Here is an 8497-nt window from a genome sequence, read left to right as displayed (position 1 = left end):
CTATCTCTGAAAGAACAGCTGATCTGATTGAAAGGTATTTTGTGCACTGTGGATTTTTAAATCCTTCACTTCTATGGCTACTTCCCACACAGCAATGTATCACACATTTTGCCAGATGGGATAAAAAAGTCTCTGACCAGCACTTGTTACTGGTTTTGCTCCAGTTCAGGTGAAATCCCTTGAAGTTGGTGGGAAATTTGCATGAGTAAGGACTGACTAAAATTAGTCAAGAGCCTGAGAGATTGACCTGTACTGAGACTGAAATAACTGTTCTTTAGCTTTTTCACTACCTTTATATAGTTCCTACTTTTTGCTGCACTGCTTCCCAGCCATGACAATACTCTGGTATTACTGCTGGATACTCACACATAACCTGTGCAGCTCCAAAACAATCTCATACCAAACCCACATTATATCTTCTTCAATGTATTCCAGTCTACTTCTGAGTAAGCAAAATCTCCTATTTGTATTTAGCAAGGGTCCTCCTATGTTTTATATTTTGTTTTCTCACCCATGTAGCAGTGTAATTATTTCTTGCTTGGACGCATCTATGAATATTGAAATAATTACTTTATTCCTTGTAATTTTACCAGGTAAAGTGCAGTCAGTAACAATCACATCATATCTGTTTCTCTAAAGTCCACTTATAATGTGACAAACCTTCTGTAAGAACAGTTTCCCTTGCCAACCCACATGCAAATGTCCTTGGCTATAATTACTAGAGCAGTGTAAAATGGCTAATAGAAAGAAATTACTGAATGAAGCATAATTATTTTTAACAAACTAACTTGAAGATTTAGTTTTCTCATTCAGAAATGCATTGAAATTCACTTGTACTCCACCTTCTTAGGGTTTTCTGGAAAATATCAAGTAGGATCTTATGAAATGACATGAGGAATGGTATTTTTTTTCCCTACGCAGAAATGAATTTTGGCCCCCAAACCATTTCATGGTTTTTGACGTCAAATGACTGTCCTGAACATGGAATTTTCCCATTAACTCTTTGACTGCAAATGGAAATATCACTCCCTTGCTGTCAGGCTGTTATTGCCAAGCCCTGTATCCTGGCTAGGGCTGCACGTAGGCAGCCACCGGTGAGGGGGAATTTGCAAGTCTAATTCTGTTTTGTCACCACTCAAAGCACTGAACACAATCCATCTAAGCAAAAAGAACTCTTGGGAAAGAGAGGAGAAGTGAAAAACATCTATGGAGCAGTGTGAGGAGCCCTCCCCCTGAGGAGGATGCAGCAGCACAACCTGTACAGGACAGATTGTCCAGATTGTCACTCCATTGCCTGTTCCCTGCACCTCACAGGGGGAAGGAAGGCAGGTGGAGAAACTGGGAACAGTTTAAGCCCCTGGAGAAGGGAAGGGTGGCTGTAAGGCCTTTTAGGATTTGGTTTTATTTCTCATTCCCTATCCTCATTTGACTGCTATTAAATTAGTATAATTTCCCCAAACTGAGTCTGCTCTGCCTGTGACAGTAATTGATAAGTGATCTCTTCCTGCCCTTATCTCAGTGTTCCTTTCATTATATTTTCTCTCCCTGGTGCAGCTGAGGAGGGGAGTGATAGAGAAGCTTTGGTGGGCACCTGGCATCCAGCCTGGGTCAACCCCCCTCACCAGGTTTTTTCAACAGTGTGCTTTACAGCCCAATTCCAAAGAACCAAGATAAATAGTGAAAATCCTGTAATTTGATAAGGCTTTTTGTTGATTTGGCATGGTTAAAAATAGTTTATAAAATATCCATAAAGCACAGCCCCTCAGAAATATTTGAGGAGAATTATTTTGTCTGCTACAATCATTATCACCATGTTCCATGAGTCAACACTGATGTTGTACCACTGGGAAATATTCTTTATGCCTCTATTCCAGCTGGGGATAGAGCCCGTGCCCTGGGGCAGGGCTGTGCCTCTCTGCTGCCTTGGCCACACTTTGGTGTTCAGCATTTATACACAGGCTTCTGGAGAGATTTGTCACCTCCTTCAGGCCCAGGGTGTCTGCAGGTGCAGGAATTCACTCACACATCAGGATTGGAGCTGTGCCTCTCTGCAGGACGTGTGTTTGGAGTTTCCAGATTCCAAATTTCTACAAGCAGATGGGCACTTGACAGTGGGTAATCTTGGCAGTGTGGTGCCAAAATCATTAATAAATTCCTTCCTGCTGGTAGGACCTGGAATGGTGGTGATTCCCTCAAGCTTCCTGCTCTCTCGTGGCACCTGTGTGTTTTGGACATTCATTTTTCAGTTTCTTCCAAGATGTTGAAAATATTTTCTGCCTGGCATTATGCAAGAACATGTAGATATTGATCCTGCTAGATTATTGTTTACTTTAAGGGATTGGAAAAGGACCTGGCTCCAAGTGCCTGCTTCCAACTGCCCATTCCTAATGGTGCACATAGAATAAGCAGGAGAGCTGACTGTGTAATTATGGATGTAAATTCTGAAATGGCTGCAAGTGACACATTTTTTTCAATCTTGTACTCTAAAACCTCCAGTTCAATTTTGTCAGCAAAATGGCTTCAGAAAAACTGAGGGGAAAAATATCATATCCTTGGAACTGCATATTTTTTGCTCAAGAAAACGATATTCCATCTTTGAACAGTGGTGTTGAAAGAATTCTCAAAGGGATTTGTGAGCAATTGTACATTACAGGAGACAGGCTACATTTTGAAAAGTGCATAAGGATTCACACCAAGCAGCCTTGGCCCATATGCTGATGCTCAGAGTGTGGCACAGGCAGCTTTAGGGGTTGGAGACAGGATGCAGGGATCCTTTTCCCACAGTATCACGGTGTCACCTCATCCTCCTGTACAGCTATTCCTCTTTCCCTCCTGCTCTGTCAGTCTGCAGATTGTACAGGAGACCAGCTTTAACTCACAAAGAATCTTTTTGCCCCAAATTACTCTGTGGCTGTCATGCAAGTTGTTGGTTTCAAGGACAACCAGAGAGGAAACAAAATTAACTCAAAAACATTTATTAATAAAAAAAAAAAGAAAGGAAAAAACCCCTTTTTTAATGTAATCTCACACTCTGGATTGTCTTTTCTCTCTCCAAAGTAATAGTTTTCAGCAGCAGGAAGGAAATTCATAATGATTTGAGCTTGGGACTTAAATAGAGAACGTCTGGTTCCATGGATTGCTGCAAAAAATTGCCCCTTCTTTGTCATTATTACAAACCAGTAGATGCCAATGTCTTAGCAGTAATAATGGCTCACAAGTGAGAGACTGAGCTCTTGGCAATCCTAAAAGTGTCTATCATATTTCCAGCCATGACCCTGATATAATAGTAAAATGTTAATAGTGTTAGGAATAATTAAATCCTTACCTTATTACATATGGGCTCCTTTGAAAGCTCATTATTTATTTGGCAAGTACTTAGCATAACAAATTAATCTGAAGTGACACATCAGAATAAAGTAGGTAACTAAAAATGAAAACCAAAATCAAGATTAAAGAGGTAAGATCACGTGCATTTATATTAAACACTGGTAAAATATTTTGATAAATGAAGGAGCTTCAAATGGCTGTAGAGAACTATTGCAAGGAGAGAAGGTCACAGACAAGGATGGAGTTCATTGAGATTTTTGGTGGGAGAAGGGTACAATATCCAGGGAGTCTGGAGAACAGTTTGTGGATGGCTGTTTGTTTAGGAAAGCTATGTGGGTACTTTTCTTTACCTGGCCAGATGTCCTAATTAGAGCATTACAGCAACATTTTCCTGTGTGGGGATTATCTCCTCTGGAGCGTGGCAGGAGGGCCAGGATGTCGTGGTGGCTCCTCCAGCACAGTGCTCAGGAGCTTCAGGGGGAGCAGGGAATGAAGCACAGGCGTCTCACACAGACAGATGTGAGTGTGATGGACACAGAAGCACAACCTTGGGGAAGAGAGGGAAGGGAAATCTGATTTGTGTGCCCAGCTTCGCTATCAGCACGAGCAATTATGAGAGCTCCTGCAGCCAGGGGTGGTGGCAGCTTCTTGAAATGGGCTTGGGAATATTTACTGCATAAGGAAATTTTATGCTTCCTTTTTTTCATTGCTTTTTCACTTTGTTTGGGTCATAATTCAAGAAAGCGTTTAAGCATTTCAACCAGATGAATGCTCCCACTGAATTAAAAATTAGGCATGTCCTTAAGAACTTTGCTAGTTCAAGGCCTTAATCATAAAATGGCATAAATAAGGCACTGCAGAGTTTGTGTGAATCAGCAAGATTTACCTCTTTGAATCCTCTGAACATCAGGGCACGGCTTCCTTTCAAGGCCTTTACATTTATTATGAGATATAGTTCATTTCAGGGAAGTGCAGAAACATAACTTCCTGCTCTGTAGATCAAATTCTATAGATCCATAAAGTGGAGCTGCACCTAAAAATGTAAAACCAAGTAACTGTACACATGCAAAATAATTTAGGAGGATGAAGAATCCTTAATTACTGTTAGGATTTTTAGATACTAAAAAAAATTTCTATTTTTAGCTGAAGCATCAGAAATTGAGAGTACAAATAAGGAAACTTGCAATTCAAACTAAGTAAAAATAGAATGTGGGAACATATAAACACAGAATAAAAAACTTGAAGGAGTCATTTTAAACACCTCAGCTAAAGGAATGTTATTTAATAAGTACTAATTAGTTGTAGTAGACATGAGCCATTGTATTAATAAAGAAAATGAACAAAGGAGCACAACTTTATCTGATGACTCAAAGCAAACCCTCTCAACAGAACAGCCACTTTCCTGTGAAATACAATTCATAATTACAGGTATTTTATTTTTAAATAAAATAATTCAGCCACAAGTAATTTTGGAGAGAATTTTATTCTTTAGGAAGAAAGTGAGAAAAAAATCCACATAATACTCAGTTCCAACCCTTCAAATGGACTTTGGGTTTGCAGTAGTTGAAAGGGTAAATTAGTGATGCTGGCATTCTAAAATGCAGAATTTCAGACTTGTACTTCAAAGTTTAAGCTGTCTACTGTCAAAATCAAGAAGCACGAGAATTTTCTTGTCCCTGCCAGAATGCAGAATGATACAGCTGCAAAGAGCACTGCATATGGAAGCAACAGATTTTTTTGTTTTCCATCAGCGTAGTGTGTGATGTTCTGAGGTATTTTCAAGGCATGTGTTACTATGCAAATCTGATACTTTTAAAGTAAAATTAATACAAAATACCCAAATTACCAGTAACTCAATAGTTAAATAGAAAAAAAAAAAAAAGCCAACCCCCCCACCCCCCAAAAAAACCCCAAAAACACCTTGTGGATCAAATTAAATGTTATGATAAATTGTGACAATGAATTTTAAAGAATAAGAATAGAATAGTTGTAGCAGTGAGAGGCGCATACACTTCATGGAGTTTTGGAGTTTTGTTTTACTTTCCCTTTGAGCAGCCCATGACAAAATTCAGTGTGAGATTGTGAGCAGAATGACAAAACATTGAGAATATGACTGAATCCATAAGAAGAATATTTGATGGAACCCAGTTAATGTATCCTTTATTGGCCACTGAGAAGCTGGAAGCAATCTAATGAATATCCCGACCCTATTCCAGACTAATGTGGGGCTGGATTAAATGCACATATTCTACAGCAGATTTTAAAATATGTTTTGTTTAGTCCGTAATTCCTTTCCTTTATGTCAGAGTCAGGTAATAAACTACCTCTGCTGGAGCTCTGGGAACCCAGTTTTCTGGCCCTGTTATTTTTCAAGACACCAACATCCATCACCAGCTCTAACTGTAAAATGTAATGGACGTGCTCAGTAGCCAGCATGGGTTTCTGCTATTTGCTATAGCCTAAGTTAGGCAAGCTGAAAAGTTAATCCTGCTTCCTGCTTGTTGCATGCAATCACTATATTTCATCCTGCAGGGACAGAGGAAGCTCCTGCAGTTGGAGGGATCTCTGCTTCATCATTTCTATGAGTGCTGTTTTCATAAGTTATATGGCTGATATGATAGTTACTAGAGAAATTAAATGCTATAAACTACTTTCAGTATGGGACCTTAGGGTGGAATTAAAGAAATAATTGTAGTAGCCAGTTTTGAAATCCATAGTCATAATAATTGAAATTTTTCTTTTAATGTTTGTAATATTTTAGGAGTTTCAAATGCAGAACCATTGCAAAGTACACGTGTTTTGCATATTTAGTTAATAAGGCATAACTTTCCTTTAACATTTAAAAAAACCAACATGGGAAAGACATGGTTAGAAAATCCTATAAAATCCTGCCATTACATCTTTATTTAGTATGCAATCACATAAAGAATAACCTCACTGGGAATGATCATGTCCCACACAGACAATGAGAGAATAGTGAAATCGCAGTAATGGTGTACCTGGCTCCATGTTAATGAAGTCAATCAGTTAGGCTGAGAATTCAAGGAGTCAAGGGAAAAGTAAAAAGAAACAAAAAAATGGAATTATAAAGAAAAAAATAAGATAGCAAAAGGAAGAGATGCAGCCAAGGAGGGATAAGTGAGGCTTCAGATAAGTCAGTTTTTATCTTGGCAATTAGGAAGAGCTGCATTTCTCCATTGATCTTTGTGCAATCCATTTCCTGACATCTGTGAAGATTCTTTATGGAAAGTGTGTAATTTTAGTTTGTGTCATTCTGTGGGACTGCTGCCTGTGACCTGAAGAGGGGCATTCTGTATTTCTTCCTCAATTCTGACTTTCTCATCCCCACATCCTCATTGCAATAAAACTTACTTGGGATTTGCTTGTGTTCCAGTCAGAGCTGTGCCATCACTGCAGCCCATTTGGATTCTCCTGGAGATGCCAATCCTCTGAAATCTCTTGGCAGACAGCGCTGGTTGGAATTTGGCTAGATTTGATTTCATGTTAATTTAACAAAGACAAATGGTCCCCCTTTTAGCAGACTCTAGGATGTGTTTCCAGCAAACTGCAGCCCCTTTTCAAGGGCAGGTTGCAGAGGGAAACAGCACAGTACATTCTGTAAAAAATGCCACGTTGGCTGGAATCCTCTGTGTCTCTGAGGAACGAGTCGCACAACAATAAAAGCATTTCCAAACTGCTTCAATACCATGCCTTTATTGGGAGCTTCTGGAAGAGATGGAAGCATCCTGGCCACAGGGTGGGAACACTGCTGTCCCCAGCCATGAGGGGACAGGCTGCTCCAAGCTCAGCTGGAACCAGCAGCAATAGTGAATGCATCCAGACAGTCTGCTGTAAAATGAGATTTCACATATTTTACCACTAAGTACTGTGTCCCATAGAAAACACATGCAAAATGTCATTTATGCTGCATTTTTTATAGCTTTTGGTGGCTTTTCCTGGTACTTGGAAGTCTGGACTGTCAGGTGTCCATGGAATGCCCAGCAGTCACAGGCAGTAAATCACACAGCGTCAGGATGCATCAGACATCAGGCACAGCAAACTGGACTTTTGTAAAGTAACTCTGTTCATGTATAATTTCTCTTGCTGGAGCCACAGAGGGTAAAATTTTCCAAATCCTTACCTAATACAGAGTGGAAAGCTGCACCTTTCCTCACTGTGGAAAGTTTAATGATGTTTTTTTGCAGCTGTTTGGAATTGCTCAGTGGGTAGGACAGACAGGCCACAGAACAGTTCTGTTTTGAATTCAGTTCTGTTTTGAAATGTTTAATTTTAATGTCAAGAAACTGCAGAAATGTGTGTGCTCTGTTGACAGATGCCATAGAGGAATTAGGAACCACTTTTGTCGAGGTGTAATTCATAACATTTAAACAAATTGACATGTTTTTAGGACTTTGCCATATGTTCCATTCATCCCAGAAAGGGTCCTGTCAGTCCCTCAGAGGTGTGGCATACACATTTTGGGATGATTTTGGCTATCTTTCCTATTTAGGCCCTGCCACTGATGGTCATATATTGGAGACAGAGATACCTGAAAAATTAAACACACATACACTATTTTAAAATCTGTGTTTAAAAATATGTGACTTGCCCAACAGGTTTCTGAGAGGAGTGCAGGAAAACTTGCCATCTTTAACATGTCCCAGCTTCTATGTTATGATGAGAATTCCTTTCATTCAAGGCTGATAATGTGAAATAAAGACACCACTGATATAATATATGTGAGGCCTCTCTATCAAGCTTCTGTAACTAGAATCTGTTCAACCTAAAATGTATTACTTAGCCAGGAGAGGTAAGATTTAATCACTTGTAACAGCATTGTCTGTTTTTCTTCATAAATTCCCTCCTATAAAGATATAAGCTGATTTAGAACATAATATGCTTCCTTCACATGTGACATTTTCTTGCCTGATGTAAAAATTCATTTTGTTTCTTGTCTTTAACACAATTATTTCCTGATGGAAATGTAGAATCATTTTCATGTCTTTCTTGAGAATATTGGGGATTCTAAATTAAATTTTCTTGTAATTGTCAGACTTGTAAGATGCTTTGCTTTGGTCGCATGCAAAAGTATTTTGCTATTACCAGCCACTGCTGCCTTCCTGACTTCTGAACTTTTAAGTAAGTCTTGGAGCAATAGCAGCAAATGGGA

Source organism: Melozone crissalis, unplaced genomic scaffold, assembly GCF_028551555.1.
Source record: "Melozone crissalis strain CALT ecotype California unplaced genomic scaffold, PUWL_Pcris_2 ptg000068l_1, whole genome shotgun sequence".
Lineage (NCBI taxonomy): Eukaryota > Metazoa > Chordata > Aves > Passeriformes > Passerellidae > Melozone > Melozone crissalis.
Note: the sequence above shows the minus strand (reverse complement) of the source record.